Source organism: Hakea prostrata, chromosome 1 (assembly GCF_041222555.1).
Source record: "Hakea prostrata isolate BN-2017 chromosome 1, UWA_Hpros_2, whole genome shotgun sequence".
NCBI classification, from domain to species: Eukaryota; Viridiplantae; Streptophyta; class Magnoliopsida; order Proteales; family Proteaceae; genus Hakea; species Hakea prostrata.
Window position 1 is genome coordinate 68,334,506 of NC_142600.1, and position 19,724 is coordinate 68,354,229.

Below are 19,724 nucleotides of genomic sequence, written 5' to 3' on the forward strand. Positions count from 1 at the left end.
ACCACAGAAAAATCCAATCAAGATGCAGATACTGGCATGCCTGGTTCTTTTATTTTTTGGTAAGGAGACAAACTTCAATCATTAAATTGGAGAAAGAAATATAGAAACACACTAAAAAAAGAAAAATAGAAATATAGAAGCATGAAAACAAAAGGCTCGAACAGAAACATTCGAAACTAAGGAGCAGAATTTGACCAAACTTTCATACATACTATAGACAGGGTCATTTAAGCTAATGTATGGATCAAGCCCAATAAAACCTTAGAAATAAAGCTATAAATACAACAACAACTAATAAGCTCAAAAGATGCGAAAAACACATCCTCCATCACAAACGCCCAAATAGGCAAAAACACGTCACAAAGGCGGAGACTAACACACTACAAGGGCGGAGAGATAATACGCCACAAAGGCAAAGCAACTACAAGTTTAAACAACTATTAGATCGAATGGGAAGTCGGACGTGCAGAGAAGTTCCGCCACTTGATTTCATACTTCAGCAACGACGACTTTTCCTTCGTCAAATCTGTGGTCGGAGGATATTGCGGTAGAGGCTTTGGCTGAGAAAGTCGAGCTGTGACAATGACAACAAGCAGTAGTATAAAGGCTACAGCAGGGGCACACAACATCAAAACTTCCATATCCGAGGTAGTTGCTTAAAAAAAAAGCATCCACAAGAAATAGGGAAAGAGAAAAGGAAAACGGTGGAGAAAGTAGAAAGGGGAAGAAGGAGAAAGGGGAAAGAGTTCAGAGAAGTGAAGAGGATAAAGCCTTTTGGATGTGCACCATGTACTAGTTGATACACCAATGCAATAAAGCCTTTTGAGTTACGTAGACTTAATCATCTATCAAGGGTGTCTAAGTCTTTTGCAGATGCCATGGCAAGTGGCAAGGAAGGCTCAATCTATTCCTTTGGTGTTGGGTATCTTACACCTAGGTGTTTTACATAATAATTTAATATAATATTCTATTTACCAAAAAATAAAAAAAAGTGTTGATGACTTATGGTTTTGTAAAACGGTAATAAAGTCCAAAGAATCTATTTTGGAATGTTAAAAGACAAATCTATCTGATATCACTAATACCCATCAACTAAATTTGATTGGTTATTGTTTTCCATTAATAAGGCTCTTTTGGTGTCATTTCTCATTTTCTATTATGCTTATTCAAAAGAAATGAGTACAAGAATTCATTTTTTTTGTCAAAATGAAAAATGATTTGTTAAGACGTTTGTTGAGAATAAATTAAGAAATAGAAAATAAGTTTAGTATGTCAAAATGAAAATTACTAGAAAAAATTATATAAATTGATACAAAAACGCCCTACTAATCAAAATATTAACAATTATAAGAAAAAAAATGCATCAAACAAAAGCATTGCTGCTGGGGCGGCCTTAATCCATAAAAAATTGGAGATTCACAATCTCGAATTATCGATTTCGTTGAATCAAATGCCAGTGACGGCCGTCCGATGTTCATCACCGCTATTTCCCAACTCTAGAAGGTGTGTTTTGAGTTTTGGGAATGACCGTCTGCATAACCAATTTGGGTTTGCTAAGAACACACCATTTATCAACACTAGAATACATGTTCTTGATTTGGGGTAGTAAGAATCGGAAACTACAGGCGAGAAAGCACAATTTATGTTAACCTTTGATTGGAGAGAGCTACACAAAAATCTCTTATTTATAGATTTTAGTTTCACATCGTCCTTCTTTCCATAAATAAAAAAATTTCACTACAATCGTGATCTTTTACATCTCCCAATGCTTTTCTTACAAAAATTTAATCAGCAACCAAGGGAATAAGACGAATTGATTTGAGGAATACCTCATAAGATGACATAATTTATTTGAGCAATCTCCAACCATCGAGTTTTGAGAAGAGTTGCGGAGAACAAGAGGGAAATTCTTGTGGTTATAGTGATTTAGGGTTTGAGAGTTTTGAAAAGGGAGAAAAAACATGATTGTCCAAAAGAATGTGCATTGACCATTTTACCCTTACCTTAATTTTGAAATTTAAGTGGACTTGAGCATAAACGAGGAGATTGAATTTCTCACCCATAATCCGTACTAGACTTTATTTTTAGGATTTTTCTGTTCTTTTAAATAAAAGAGCAAATTGCTTTGGCATCCCAAAATGCAGGTCTTAAAGCACTGATACCCCACTTTATGTTCGAAAAACACAGGTCATATTTTGTTAGAATGGTTAGTTGTACAATCATAAAGACTATCATACCCTTATGTGTGATGGAGTGAAAAGACTTCATCTACCCTTCTCTATCAAACTTATTATTCATTATGCCCTGAGCCACAATTCCTCTTCTTGCCTTTTGTTTCTCTGGTATGTTAACCTAACGAGTAACGACTCACCTTTGCCCAAGATTTAAAGTTATAAAAATCAAATTATCAAATATTGTTACCGTCATCTAAAAATTTAAAGTTAAAACATTATTCAACGTTTATCAAGTTTAAATCATCAGAGTTTAAAGAAAAGAATTGTTTATAGCAGAAATCTAGATTCTTCGATGGAAAACGACATCGTGCCTCTCTATAGGCTTAATGGCAATGACATAATAGGGCTACAAGGGATGCCATTGTCTCCATAAACATTGCCGGATATTCATAGGTACCCAACTCCACAGGAGAAATCTAGGCACGGGCACGAAGTGTGAAATCCCTCGGATTTCTAACCCTTTAACCCATGATTTAGGATCGCGAACCCAGGCCTCGAGTCGGTGACAACTGTGGGCCATTCGAGTCGAGCCGGAAGGTTCGGAAGTGGACCCAATGATGGTGGATGACCCTAGTGATGACTCGACATCTCTCTTAGAGTTTAAGAGGAGAGAGAAGATCAACCACGACGGTGTTAAAAGATGATTTTGTCACATCCATAGATTGACGATGGAGAATCCAAACAATGAGGTAAATATATCCAAATGTAGATAATTGAAAGAACTTTCATTCAAGCCGAGAATCACCAGAATCAGACCTTGGATGGGGGGGCAAACATGGACCGGTCGATTGGCCGGTTGAATGGTGGTTCAACCGCCCCTTGCCCAGTTCAGGGTAGTTTTGGGAATTTGGGTTTAGAAATCCTATTTTATGTTTCAACTCACCTCTAAATGCATTTTCTAATGCTAGAGTGGGGCTGAGGCTTGGGAAAGAGGAGAAACCAAGAAGAAGAGTGGATTTCATCCACTCGAAGGCGCATTGTGACCCAGATTGTTGCGAGAACACTGGAAAAGGTGAGAATCCTTCAAACCCTCTTCTTTAAACATAGCTTTGTAAAGTTTTTTTCATAATAAATGTTGGATTTCGGTAGTTGAAGCATGTTAGGTATATTGAATGTTCATAGATAGTTGTATTTATGTTTCCCTCTAGTTTGTGAATAATTTGTGTGAATCGTTGCAAATGATTTTGCATTTTGGCTCTCAAGAGACCCTGCAGGCACTTAAGAGAGCCAAATTTGGGAGTTTTTTTTGATTTAGAACGAATTGGGTCAAATTGATGGTACCTTTAGGACTCTATTTCTGCCAATTAGCCATTCCCAAAGTTTTGTTTTGATTCGACTTCGAATTGGTGGCGAAATAATGACTTTTCACCGAAACTAGGTTGAGAACGACGGGTTTGAACTCATATGACAGATTGGGTTTTGTAGGGTGATTTTGGGAACTCTTTTGAAACCCAATTGATTTCTAATTAATATCTATTAATTCTCTTACATGATTAGGTTTATTGTTAGTATAACCATTGATTCTTGTGAGCAAAATTGTGACTTTGAAGAATGAAATCAAGTTGGAAGGTGAGGAATAAAATAACCATGTCTTGTATGTTCAAGTATTACTATTTTCATTCCATTAGTGATATAAATTGTTTTAGTTGATATTTATCATGATATGCTTGTGTGTGACTTGGCGCGAATAGAAGGTAAGATTATATGAATGTATATTATTCATTCTTTTGAATCTTATATTATCAATATGAGAATTTATGAGAATGAATGACATTGAATGGGATTATTCCTCTTATTCTATTTTTACCGGCTAGGGTTTTGGGTCCGCCCATTACCCTAGCAACTTTATATGATTGCATCTAGACCTTAAATATATGAATGTTAGGAGTCTAGAAGTGTTGGGCTAGGTATTCTTATAAGTGCTAATACCCTTCTGGTAGGGGTATTGAAACCGGTTAACCTGTGATGTCAGTGGTTGAGTCCCGAGTGTCAAGCAAGCCCACTCTCATCATAGAGTGGTAGGGTTGCACATAATAGATAAGGGCTCCTAGGCACTCAAGACCGGTAACCAACCCGTGAGAGGACATGGAAAGTATCATGTCCATTATATGTGGATGACCATTGGGTTAAGGAATGGAATCCAACAGATGTCTCCCGTTGATGATACCATTCATAGGTGAGAAGGTATCGAACCAAAGGGCATTAGGCATGAGAGGAGATATCCAGACCATATGTAGTATGAGACCATATGACTTTGCATTCGGCCAAGGGTTATCCTTGACATGTGCCAAATCTCATACCAAACGGTGATGTGAGAGTGGGGACTTATACCCCAACCATGGCTTGACATGACTTCACTCAACAACCGCAGAGAATCCAATAGACGACTTTTGTTGAGGGAGAGTGACTGAGACCTTCCAAAGGAGATTGATGTTTAAACTTAATGTGTGTCTACCCTTGAGATTTTATGATAGAGTTAGTAGCATAATATCATAATCATGTATTTATTATATTAATGTTATTACTTACTTTATCATCTTGTGGACATGATGTGGAAATTGTGGTTGAATGTATGACATGAATGTTAGTTAACCTCACTGAGTTATGTGTAACTCATTCCTTTATGTGTGTATGTTTCTTTAGACTTTTCTATAGGATATGAGGACCCCACTTCCATGGAGGATCCATTGCTGGTAGATTACCATGAGGGCATGATTGGAGAAGATGTGGACGCACATGATGCTTCATGCTTGTGTTAGGATTGTTCTTATGGAGTTGCCTTCCATTAGAGATTTTCCTTAAGAGTTATTCCGCTGCAAACAAACTACTTTTCTTTTCAAAACTCTGATGTTCATAACTTTTGATTTGAAGTCTCGGATGATTGTAAATAATATTTCAGATTTGATAACTTGATATTTGAACTTGATTTATTCTTGTCCTTTTGATTATGCTATATTCATATATTTGTATAGAATTTTCACTGAACCAAGATCCTGCAGTGTATCACCCCCACGGGTATTATGGTATGATCGGATCCAGCTGGGTGGGGTGTGATACGAAGCTCTATGCGAGTCCACCTCCTCGCAGGACGCTCCCTCAAAATACTCTGCCTGCGACGGATTCTTCATTTAAATGGAGTCCTCATAACCTGTGGCAAGATCTAAAAACATATATGTATATAAATGATTAAGTTCAATAGAATTCAGTGAGGTCAACCTAATCATGTATCAAGCATCCATTCACAATTCTCCACAATGAATATATTGGCATATAATAATAAGATGAATAATAAATGAATATGCAATCATGCTTCTAACTCTAATCATGAGGTCTCTATGGTAGACACGCATTAAACTATACACCCTCTCCCTCAACAAGAGACATCTATTGGGTTCTCTGCGGTTGTTGGGTCAAGTCACATCAATCCTCTAGTGCGTGTCAAGGATAACTCTAGGCCCAATGCATGGTCATATGGTCTTGTACTACATATGGTCCGGATATCATTCCTCAATGGGAGGCATCTGTTGGTCCAATATCCTTATCCACCTAGAAATGAGATCTTCAACGAGAGGCATTTGTTGTATTCCATTCCTTAACCCTGTGGTCATCCACATATGTATAGGGGATGCTCTCTTGGCTTCCCCACGGAAATCGCACATCGCGCTGAAAGTGACACGAGCCCAAACACTATCTATACATATGCAATCCTACCATCTCATGATGGCAGTGGGCCTGATTGATGCTCAAAGGACCCAATCATTGACATCACGGGTCAACCAGCTTCAATACCCCTACTAGAGGGTAGTAGCACTCATGGGGTTACCTAGACAACACAACTAGACACCTAGTATCATGTACTTAGGTCTAAGTGCATATATATATATATAAAGTCACTAGGGTAATGGGGGAACCCAAAACCGTAGTTGGCATATACGTAAAGAGGACAAGCTCCCACAATTGAATCCACACATTTACATCATTCCCATATCTCAATTCATGAAATTTGAATGTAGAAACAAACATAGAATAACATTACCTTCTGTTCATGCAAAGTTACACACAATTTATGATGGAGTATACTAACAATATTAGTGAAGATTCAAATTACACCAACAATTACACAAGATATGGTTAACTATTTTCCTCACCTTTTTAAAGTTAATAATGCTCTTCAAAGTCCCAAAAGGTTCACCAAAGGTAGTGCAATTATACCAAAAGAACCTTAGGTACATAAGAAAGTGAGTAACAATCGGGGATCGATCAGGGGTAAAGAGGACCAAAATACACACCCCCAAATATGGCCGGTTGGATAGGTTTACAAGACCGGTCAACTGGCTAGTCAACCCGCCGCCAGAATGATCGTGATAAAAAACCCCGATTTTGGCTCCGATTCGAAATGAGACTTTGAGGCCTTCAAATTAACAATATTAGGGTTCCCAAAGTACCATCCAAACATCCCAATTAGGTCTCCAATGAAAATCACAACCAACTCCCAAAGATATTGGGAGACACAAAGAGAAACAAGGGGGATCATTCAATACAACCTAACAACTCCAACAACCATAAGCTAACATTTATTGCTAATAAACACCATTAAAACTAGGTTAGAAAAAAGAGTTTTCAAGAACACTCACCTTTCTAATCATTATTACAACGATTCGAGCTTTAATGAGTCACCACAAGCAAAGGAATCACCAAATCTCTTGGGTTTCTCCTCTCCTAGGCCCTCAACACCTCTCTAGCATAAATAATGCATTTATGAATAGTGGAAACATAAAATAAGATTTTTAATTCCTGAAATACCCATTTTACCCCGAACTGGGCAGGGGGTGATTGGACCAATCCGGTCAACCGGCCCTTCAATTCCGTCATCCCGAATGGTCTTTTCATGGCCTACACATTGGTATATTTACCTTAACATTTGAGTCTCCCTCCATTGGTTTTTGGACGCGCCGAAATATCCTCTTAAAGCCTTCGTGATTAACCTTCTCTCTCCTTTTGAATTCTTAAAGAGTGGCCGGGTCATCTGTAGGGTCATCCACTACCATGGGGTCCATTTCCAAACTTCTGGGCTTAACTCGAATGGTCCACAGTTGTTGTCTACTTGAGCTCTCAGTTCGCAGTCCTGAAAACCATGGATTAAAGGGTCAGGAATCCGGGGGATTTCACAGAGCATAGTTGAGAACTGCAAGTAGTCTTCTTTCTTTTTGTTCGACTTAAGTTGGATGCCACTTGGCATTCCCAAAAATAAATTAAATTTCCGTCAGCATTAATACACTCTGAGCCTACCATCAAAGGTGTTAAAACTGAATTCTTTGAAACTCCAAATTTCTAGTGCTTTGCATCCTTTGTTTTTCCAATTCAACCATTTGTCGTTGCTTGGTTTCCACCTTCTTGTAAATTTCACGAAACATTGATATTTCCTGTGCCTGAAGATGGAACTTTCTCATCTCCTTATCCCTCCACCAGCTCTTCTTGCTCAACCTTGAAGATCCATAATCGACATCATCAATAGCAGAGGAAGGCCGTTTCTCATTACCTTGGAAATTATTTTCTATTTTGCTTTTGCAATTCTAGCTTTTATAAGTGAAGAAGGAAGATAGGGCCAAGTTGAGTTTCTAGATTTGAATAGGTTTTTACATCGTTGGTGAAGGTATTGATGAAGACGATGGCGTAGTTGAGTTTTTTCGTCAGATTTTGATAGGGATATTTTTGGAATTATATATATATATATAAAAGGAAGAAAACCCATCATCAACTTCATGTTTCGATTACTTTAGCAGGTTTATTTGCCTAAACTCACTTTGGTTCTCTGTTATCTGTTTTGGGTTTTTTTTTTTTTTTCTTGCTTCTTTTGTCCAAGTTCTTATTAACAATGGAGATTATATTTTGTATCTCCACTAGGAAGGTGATGATGACATTGGAGATTCTCTCAATTGAGTTTTCGTCTGGTTAAGAGGCACATCACACGTGCATATGCACGTGCGTCATTACTAGTATATAAAATAAAATAAAAAAAAACAATGATTTAACAGTTGTAAGCAACAGATTGGACTATATGTCCAATGAAAATGGCGTGTCAGTGCTTTAAAGCCTGCATTTTATGGTGCCAGTGCAATTTGCTCTAAATAAAAATAAGGTTGAGAATAGATGCTATTGTGACAAGAAATTCCTTATCCGGTTGAGCCGAAGCACCGAATCAATTGGACCAAAGGCAAGCCAAAAGACGGTTAAAAATCGCTGGTTGAACCAAAGGTATCTATGAGAGGAATCGCTGAAATGTGCTCGCTAGTTGGCAGTGATGGGCCTGACCTAAATCTTCGGTGTACTTGTCGGCACTTACTTCACAAAGAAGGTGTGACAAGACCATACCTCCCCACAAAGAGGTCATGCGTGCCTAGGCATTAAATTCAGCATTTAATGCACCATACCTATACATTAAATGAACAACACTTATTAGATGATACACACGTAATGCCCAGATCTTCGGGTCTGGGTTTCGGTCATTTCACAAGGGAAAACAAGTCCCATATGGAGGGGACACTTGGCAGGGCCCTTTGCCACCCTCATAAAACATGTCCTCAAACACCAAACTTCTTCTACAAGATTGTCCCAAGGAGATGGACGAAGGAGGAGAAGGTGAAGATGGATCTTCTGGGTCTAGCTTCTTCTATATAATGGTAAACCGGAAAAGGGGAGAGGGGCATTAACCTCTATACCTACTGAAGAAAACATTCTCAAGTTCATTTAATTTGCCCCTTTTTTGGAAGGATTCATGTGGTCCAGAATCTGACTTACTTTTTGAAGGTGGCTTCCAGCCCCCTAAGGCGGCCCACTTTCACTTGTCTACTTGGTCGTAGGTAGTGGTTCCAAGATTCTTGTGGTCGAACTAGAAGGAGGAGATTCTGCGACAACAAATGCCAAACACTTTAAAATGATGAAAAATAGCAAAACTTTAGAATGAGAATGAGAATAGATACTAGAAAGGCCTTAAATTTGTAATGCCCCAATCTCCTTGTAAGGAGAAAGCCGTCATTGATCAATGATCGATGTTACTTAGGTAGTGAACCAAAATACACTAAGAGGGTTATCTATAAACAATGTAAATAAATAAAATCCACCAAGAATATAATAGATCGTAGTGAAAATTATTCAAATATAAATCTAAAACACTTCCATAAATTGTCTCATAGTTTTGATGAAAATTCAAATAAACATCTAAATGCCAAGAATTACAACCAATAAAAAATTTCAACATTAATCTATTCTAAGAAATGTAGTAGACATATCTTGATCTTCATCCTCTAAATATCCATCATCCCTTTTATCAAGTTCATTATCTGTAAAAGTAATGGGGAGTACAACATAATACATATCATAATTTCATTTCTTTTTATACTTTATATTTAATTAAATAAAAATCTTATACAAATAAAATTAACTAACATGTATAAAATAGAAAGAAAAAAAAAAAAAAAAAAAAAAAAAAAAAAAAAAAAAAAAAAAAAAAAAAAAAAAAAAAAAAAAAAAAAAAAAAAGAAAAAGAAGGAAGTCATGACATGCCCAATGATATTAATGAGACTCAATGTTGCTAAGAAGATACATACCCTCACTGCCTCACTAGTCTAGAGTCAATAGGGTGTCCAATGCTGTTATATGGATTGCGCGTGTTACACAACCCAATATCGATCTACCTAACCAAATATTTTCAAACTCAATGTATGTTTAATGTCGTTACATGGTCTGCGTGCGTTACAACCCTAATATGGTCTAAGATCAATAAGATGTCACATGCTGTTTCTTGGCTTGCGCGTGTTAAACAGCCCAACATTTACCTACCCTAACTGAATATTTTGGAATCAATGTATGTTCCATGCCGTTACATGCCGCTTGTTACTCAACCTTTACATACATTCTCATCCAAAATACTTACTAACTCAACATTACACATAATGCTAATATAATCATGACATGTGACATATGGAAACATGAATTTTTAATAAAGTCCATTATTAATTGATACATAATACAACAATAAACAACCCAATAAAACATAAATCTAAAGATACATCCATGCTTATAGAATATATTAGTAAATTCAAGGAAGAAATAAATTACTAGTAGATCATGATAATCTCATAAAACAAAATCTAAAATATATATATATATATATATATATATATATATATATATATATATATATATATATATATATATTTATATATTTATACTCATAAACAAAATGCTAATAAATCAAAGATAATCTCAGACGGCATAATCTAAAATGTATTCATACTTAAAACCACATATTAAAAAAAAGAACAAATCAATTACTAATAAATTATGTAAATCTAACATCATCTAAAACACATTCATACTCAAAATCAAATTATAAATTAAAGAAAAGAATCAATCACTAAGAAGTCATATAAAATTATAAACTTGACCGTAAAAAAAGAAAACAATAACATGTTAAAAGTATGAAGATTGTACTTACACCTTCAAGTCTCTATATTATCTTCTTCTTTTCCCTGCACCTTTATCTTTCGTCTCTATTCTTGCTTAATCAATATGGGTTCTCAATCTCTTGTCTAATATATTCACCGTCAACTTTATATTTTCACCATCCATCTTCTCTCTCCCCTCAATATTACGTCTTCACCATCTATCTTCTCTCTCCTCTCAATATTTTCTCTTCCTAAATTCCAAATTTTCACCAATATTACGTCTTCACCATCCATCTTCTCTCTCCCCTTAATATTCCTCAATATTCTCTCCTCTTAAATTCCCACACCTACATTTATGTATCTATGAGGCATTGAACCTTAGACCCCTTTCTTTATTCAAGGTGGTTGTTAACCATTTAATTAATCTTCAACTTATGATTGAAATTAATAAATTAATTCTAATAAGTATGTTAATCTCATACTAGTTCGGCCTTTAACTATAATTATTTGAATATCAATACGAAATGCCAAGACTATGCTTTTGTCATGAGTGTTACAAAAACTCCCTTAAGTCTTTCCACAAACTAGATCGTTGCAAGTTTGTTGCGTATAGAAGATTGCACTACCTTTACATCCCTTAACCACACTTTGATTTCAAGATTGATATATACTCTATTGACTCATCGCAGCTTATGCTTTGGGTTGTATTCAAATCCATCCTCCCTGCAAAAAATTTAATTTATGTAGGTGTGAAAGATCCGTGACAATGGTTCTTTTTTGGCCAAAACAAAAAAGCAACAATTATATTAAATGAAAGAGTTTAGGTCAAAAGACCTATACATCCAAGAGGAATTCACAATAAACAAAGGTGAAATACCCCACTAGGATCTAACCAGAGAAAACCTGCGAGCACCTTTAGCAAGGAAATCAGCAAAACCATTGCCAAGTCTAAGAATATAACTAAAAGAAACCCTAGGAAAAAGAGAACAACGTTTCAAAATATCTACAACTAAACTGAAGCACATCCAATCTAAAGATGATTGGAGACCAAGGAGAGCTCTAACTACAGGTAAAGCTTCAGCAACTTTAGTTGAACTTGAAGCCATTAGAGATGGCATCATTTTGGGCTTCTCCTTAGGAGCTGTTGATTTGCATATTCACTCGGACTGTTTATGTGGCCGTTTATGCAAAGGAGTTCTTTTTAGTGGGGTTTCTTTAATTGGAATAAGAAACACATGATATGGTACTTCATTGTATGAGTAGGCTTGCAATTTAAAGAGCTGTTGTTCCTAATGGTTTAGTTTTGCACCCTCCTCTTCTTAGTACTCTGTCTCAAGAAATATCTAAACATGCCGATTTGAATTAATTAACATAAATTGAAATCTTTCAGAGGTCTGATGACAAGAATCCAGTTTAGCAATAACCACATATAGTCTGGGTTTTCTTCATGCAGGAGAAGCTTCTCAACAAGCTTAGGAATAGACCTATAAATGGATAGCCGAAATTCAACTCCAAATTTGTATTCGTATTCGTTTAAAGACGTCCGTATCTAGAATTTTTTTCTTATTGAAAAATATCAATATCCGTCCGCTAAGCAATCGGATTCGGATAATTGCTTATCGGATCGGACTTAGAAACGGTTAGAGTGAAGTATTAAATAATTTTCTCTAGAAAAGGGGTTAATAATCGGATTCGAAAATTGGAAATCAAAAAGAAAAAAAAATGACAATCACCAATCAATAATTGAATAGTTTATTGGATCAAATTATCGAATATCCAATAAAATTATGGATTCGAATTCGGATGCCTTCTCTAAATTTCTGGCGGATTCAGATTTGGATATTAGTGTATCCGAACCAAATCCGATTCATTTATAGGTCTACTTAGGAGGTTGCTTTAGGGCCTGTTTGGTTACATGAATCCAGAGATTTAAAATCTCTGGATTCATGAATCTGAGAATTATACTCGTTTGGTTGTAAAAATCTCTAGATTCATGAAATCTACTGATTCACCTTTTAACACTAAAAATGTGAATCTGTAGATTTATGGGTAAGGGGTGAAATCCAAATATTTCAAAAAAACTATACATTTGCACATTCACAAAAATCACGTCAATCAAATAGTTTTTTAGAATGAATCTACAGATTTCATTCCACAACCAAACATTTAATTTTATAAATTATGATTCCATAGATTTGAAATCTCCAGACTCATGTAACCAAACAGGCCCTAAAAGAATCTCAAATATATAGACAACATACATCCAAGGTAAAACATTTTGGTAAATTTCACCCAACTCGGTGAGTATCAAATTGAAAGCTGCACCGAAAAACAAATTTAAACAATTATTGCTCAAAAATTGCTAAATATTGCCTACAAAAATGCCAAATCGACGAAAACTTGGCAAAAATCGGCAAAAATCGACATTGAACCTGTAAATGTTGCTGACTGTGTTCAGCTTCATGGTCGAAATCCTTGTTTTGATAGAGAAAACTGAATAAGTAAAGAACTGAAGAAAAAGAAGATTTTCAGATGTCATTGGTATTGTAGTTGATATTGAACCTTTGGCTACAATAATCACAATATAAACAAATGAGAAAAGAAGAAAAAAAAAATTGAAATTATGAGCATGAAGTAAAATTTTCTTCATTACTAATAATTTTGTACAATTATCTATATAAATTAATAATTACCTTGTTTATTGCTATAGTTTATTATTAGGTCTGACTTTATCATATTAATATTGTGGAATATATATGTTATAAACGAATGATATAAACTAATAAAGACTACTTCAGAATTTTCAATTGTGGCCTTCTTCTCAATAATAGCATTTTCTTATAAAGGTAAAATGAATTTATGACCTAAATTAATTTTTGGGTAATTCCCCCTGAGGTTTGACCTGTGTCATTTTTAATCCAAATAAATGGATACTTTGCATCTGCCTCCCCTGAGGTATCCAATAAGGTCAATTGAGGACAAATTGTAATTTTTATGACCAAAATACCCTCATATTGATTTGCATCATGTCTTCATAATTAAAAAAAAAAAATGAGTTATTTGCATCTTATAAATTTATGAATTATTAAATCTTTGAATAGAAAAATTTAACGATTTAAATTTTTTTAAATTGTCTTCCCAATTCCTACGTCTTCCTCATCTTGGACCCTTTATCTTCTTTGATCTTTATTTCTCTCTGTTTCCTAGACACGGATCTTTAAACCCTAAATGTTTCAAATTCAACCATGAACTTTCCTCACATCCCCACTACACCCACCGGCACCGTCATCACCAGAGCCCAGGAAGCAGAATCAAATTATACACCGCCATTGCCGGCGCCGACGACCCAACTAAGCCACTTCTACTGCCATTGTTGTTGCTAGCATTCTCTTTCTTGGCAAAACTATGCTTGTTATTATGCATCCACACCTTCAAAACGCCCTTCTCAACTCCAATCTCATTGCAGAAGTCTTCGATCAATTCTTTGTCACTCTTCTGCATCTTCCTACCCAGTTCTCCACTCTTCTGCATCTTCCTACCCAGTTCTCCGAGAACGCAAACATCTTCTCCTCTGCTCCTGATTGAATTTCGTCCGCTTCCGCCCATCTGGGTTCCCATGGCTGCAACTACCGTCATTGTCGTTGCTAACGAATCTAAAAATCTTGTACTCAAAGCAAGCAACATGTGAGGCACAGAAGGGTAGTAGGAAGACGAGAACGGTGGAGAGGAAGAAGGTGAATTGGGGCTCCGCCCACGGGCGGCGATAGAAGTAGGAAGTCCAAGGATAGCAAGTCTTCTTCGGGTTCACGCTATCTTGCCACTCCGATAGATCCCTCGTGATCTCATTCTCTTCGCCCACCGTCTCGCATTGCAGATTGCTAACTCCCCCGAGTTGACCCGGGGAGAGATCCCCGAGATCCCCAGTGTGGCGTCCGCTTAGGATATCCATCAACTCCGCCTGGAATCGGGAGCTTGACTCGGTGTAGATGAGATGGAAAACCATGGTTGGCCTCCACCCGGATATCCAGTGCAGGGAGTGCTCTAGGCTGGTCACCCATGGAGTAGAGAACATGGAGCAAGCGTCCAGGGTCGCCGCCTGTCTTCACCTGGTAGTAATCCTTGTAGTGAGCGATGACCCATTCCACGAGCTGTCTTAGTTCCATCTGATCTTTTTTGGTGTATAATCTGATTCTGCTTCCTGGACTTTGGAGGTGATGGTGCCGGTGACGGTGACGGTGCCGATGGGTGTAGTGGTAGGGATGCGAGTAAAGTTCATGGTTGAATTTGAAATATTTAGGGTTTAATGATCTGTGGCTATGGAAACAGAGAGAAATAGAGATCAAAGAAGATGAAGGGTCCAAGATGAGGAAGACGTAGGAATTGGGAAGAAAATTAAAAAAAATTTAAATCGTTAAATTTTTATATTCAAAGATTTAATAATTCATAAATTTATAAAATACAAATAACTCATTCTTTTTTAATTATAAAGATATGATGCAAATTAATATGAGGGTATTTTGGTCATAAAAATTACAATTTGTCCTCAATTGTCCTTATTGGATACCTCAGGGGAGGCAGATGCAAAGTGTTCATTTAGTTGGACTAAAAATGACATAGGTCAAACTTCAGGGGGTCCATATGAAAATTACCCTTAATTTTTTTACTGAAAAATTACAATATGATAATATTTATAAATTACCCTCATTCTTTTTTAATTATAAAGATATGATGCAAATTAATATGAGGGTATTTTGGTCATAAAAATTACAATTTGTCCTCAATTGACCTTATTGGATACCTCAGGGGAGGCAGATGCAAAGTGTCCATTTAGTTGGACTAAAAATGACATAGGTCAAACCTCAGGGGGTCCATATGAAAATTACCCTTAATTTTTTTACTGAAAAATTACAATATGATAATATTTATATATTTTTTAGGATTTTCATTATGTAGAATGGCATTTGATAAATATCAATCCGAAAATCCCTATAGTTGAAGAACTAAGAAAATGGTAAGTACTTTATTTATATTTTAACTTACTTGATAATACTTCTAATAAAACTTTTATGTTATAGGTTATAATAAGAGACTGGTCTAATGAAATTTTACAATGACAAACCAACAGAATAAACACATAAAGATGCAAAATATATAATAATGAAAGATTTAACTGAAGACTCAATAAATTCTTTTAAGGTAATTTTTTAGTGACTAAATTATTTTATTCTTAAATTTATCATAATATTACATTATAATTTACATACTTATATTTCTTAGTACTACTAAAATATATTCATTTACAGAAGGGATGTTATTTTTATATTAAAACATAATTCAAAATATCCAAAACCCAGAACCATGGTATAATGTCTGTAACTCTTGCATAAAAAAAATATATACATTTAAAAATAGAAGAAACAACTTGTGATAAGTGTGGAAACAAAAATGTAAAATACACACTACAATAAAATTTTAAACTTTAATTTATATTAATAAAAATTTATATTGTGATTTTATTAATTAACAATACATTGTTCTTTCACAAGTTTATAGGAAGATTTATAGTGTCAGATTCTACAGGAACAATAACAATTATAATGTTTGATATATAGAGAGTATTGATGATTGTTCAACAACTGAATATGCAACATCTCCAGAAAAGGTAAATAAAATATCTATTTATGCATTATAAAATAATATATTTATAATACCAATTTAGATTACTCAATAGAAATCTAATATTTTTTTAATCGAATTTTACAGCAAAAAGACAAATTAGATTATTGTCATGGTCAAATGCAGTCGTTCTACTTCAAATTTGATAGTAGAAATAGATATAACATAAGATCGAAGGCCATTGTTGTAGATCTAAAAAAAATGAAGATGATAAGCTGAAACAAGTAGTTGATTTAGACGAATATAAAGATTAAATGTAAAATGTAAAAATATAAAAATTGAAAAAAATTAGCTATGATAAGTTTAACTAATCTTCATGTATTAAATACTAAGATTTTTTTTTTATTTATTTGAATGTACCATTTCAACTAAATTTAATTATTTCATTATTATAGCACAATCTAATTAGCATATAAAGCACAACAAGTTACTAGTGTGTGTGTATATAATATTATACACTTTTTTTTTTTTTGGTAAAAGTATATAATATTATACATTAGTAACCACACATGTACACATGTACACATGCATGTGTGATGTGTTCTTAAATATAATTTTTTATCAGCGAGGTTGTGTCTTGGTCTGAAAAAACAAGGGGCAAGTAAAAAATTATGCATATGTATATGAAATTATATATATAAAATTTTTTTTGGCTACTATTTATTCTTCGATTGTAGACGTACCTTTACTTTATCATATAGAGAGGTTGAATCTTTCATTATAAATTATGAATCCATAACAAATTGGTTCAGATTGAGATAGCTAGACGAAATGTTGGTTCTCATAGAAGTCTGCAAGTATCATGTTTGCTACTGTTAATCAATGTTATTATCAGCCAAGTTTGGGACAGTATAAATCATGTCACCTTGCTCACTATCAGATGGTCTTTTAGGTGAGAAACACCCCCAAGAATTGTTTTGGAGCAGTGGGTGACCTCTGTAAAGACGACAAAGAATTTTTTTTCGAAAGTGGCAACATTGCTTGCAATGGAATAATCAGTTAGATTCGCATCCATTCTGTAAACCATCTATAGAATCTAACCCTAGCTTGATTCAATTCTTTAAATGAAAATGCTACCAAGCTGGGAAATCTCAAGGTCGTGTAGTGAGCTCCCTGCCTCCTTGCATATGAAGTTCACCTTTTGTTCAAGCATTTCTGGATCCTAGTTGAGGATAGTTGGCTTCAATGCTATCATTTTATAGAGTTTGCAGAAGTCAATACCTAGTCGCAAGAGTCAATCAAACATCTCCTGCAATTCTTTCGTTGAACCATGTAATAAAGATAAGAGATTCATTGTTGAGACATTCTCTCCAAACCTAATTCCAAGTAAAAAGTTCAATTTCTCAATCTGATACTTGTGATTCCAAGCATTTTGGATTCAATCTAGTTGATGTTTAAACTCAACATCCAAATCTTCTTTAGGATTACTTGTGATGCAATAAGTTAATAGATGATGTTCCCCATTGATTATCTCGTTGAAGAACCATGATTAATTATCAAATGTGGCAAATTACCCAACTTGTTCTAGCCCAAAACATATGGATAGTGGATACTTACGAACAACAGAATCCAATTGCTCTTTGCTCAATCCAATATGTTTCAAAAAATCAAACCGATATCATAGGGCTCTCTTAGGTCATAGTTTAGAATATCAAGGTTCTCAAGAAGCAACAAAGCCACATACACCTTATTCACACCAAATCGACAAAAGAATTCCACTTTCTGCACTAGAAACTCATCTAAGTAATGAAGAAAAATATTATGTCACGTGCCAAAGAGTACCCCTATCTTTCTCATCTCACATCCTAGCACAATTAAAATCCTAATTTTCCTACAAATATCACGCCACGAATAACACATTCCACTAACATGACCAACTAAACCAAATTTAAGACAAACCCTATCCAAATCATCAAATAACACATCAATTTGGCCAACCAAAATTCCCTCATTATACAGCTTCCAAGCGCGTTCTAGGAGAACCCAAAAGCATAAAGCACATGAGCAACCTTCAAAATATTCCCATCTTCAGATAAGAAGAACTCGTGGATTGACAATAGACCATTGATTTCTAATGCCAATACTCTCAAAGAAAAACTCAATCTTGTCGATGGATGGTACCTCAAGAATTTCTGTAAATTCCTAAAATAATTAGACCCTGAGAATTCCACTTTTGAGATGAGATCAAAGAGGGAAACAACGGAGTTCTTGCCTCAGCCAAGGGAAAAAAAAAGAAGGATCAAGTGGAATGAAGATACTTAGTTAATGCCTACTGGGCTTGTTCTACTGCTCTAGCTCTATATCTGTATGGGACTTTCCGAAGCTTTGGGAACTTGGAGGTGCAAGTGAAAAGCTAAAATAGCGTGAGATGAAGCAGCAAAGTAAAACAAAGAAGACATGAACGAAATGCATAACGATGGGTTACAATAGGGTTTTAGTCCGATAATTCCCAAAGAATCAAAAGAGACGGAGAGAGAGCTCTCATGGGATCTTTAGTTTCAGGCATGAACACATTTTGGACTATTCGAACTTGCGATCGGAGCTTTGAGTTTTTGCTCTCTGCAATTTGTGATTCTGTGGCCCTGGGGAAGGCATGTTGGAGAAATGAGCCACCTCTAAGAAGATACAATAGAGGCAAAATTTGGTAACTATTGAGATTCAATGCAACCTTTAGTTTTTTGAAACCGCAACGACATTCATGGATTTCCAAGACTATTTCTTGGAAGATGGAGAGATAATTGTCAAAGTAAATATTTTGTTTTTTCAACTTGATTTCCTAGGGAGTGGGAAGTGGGATATCTGGGTCAAGAGAACGAATAGATAAAATTGTAATTGTAATGAAAATCAAGAGAGTGAATAGACAAAATTGTAATTGTAATAAATTTTTAGTTATAGATATCCTCACTTATATACACTTAAATTAATGAATGAGGGTAATTTTAGAAGTAAAGAATTTATAGAGACATTCAATTGGTTTTCAATGAGAAGAAAAATAAAAAGAATTCCAAGAGATACTCTCTTTTTCAATTTGTGTTCTTAAGGGTTTCAATTTCCATAAAGGAAAGGTAGAATTAAAATGAGGTAGTAGTATTAATTTTAACTAATTAATCAATAATCAGTATTTAAGGAAGCAAAAATGTAGCCATATCTCTGGAGTTCATACTTTTATAATAGTAGTATGATAGTATGATACGTAGTGTGTGTGTGTTCAGTATACCCATTGGTTCTTAAGGAAATTCTTAAGGAAATCAATTGATGAGGATTGGTGGAGTTCCCAAAATTTTGTTAGGGGCTAACCATTGAAGCTCAAGAGTTGCACTACCATCTGCCTCTTCTTAGAACTCACTAATGCCCAACACGTTCAGGT

At 35.1% G+C, this 19,724-nt stretch overlaps 1 pseudogene; it reads right to left on the reverse strand.

Annotated features, from left to right (window-relative positions):
* Positions 1–17,172: 17,172 nt before the first annotated feature.
* LOC149029559 (transcription termination factor MTEF18, mitochondrial-like) lies at positions 17,173–18,217 on the reverse strand (annotated as a pseudogene).
* Positions 18,218–19,724: the final 1,507 nt, after the last annotated feature.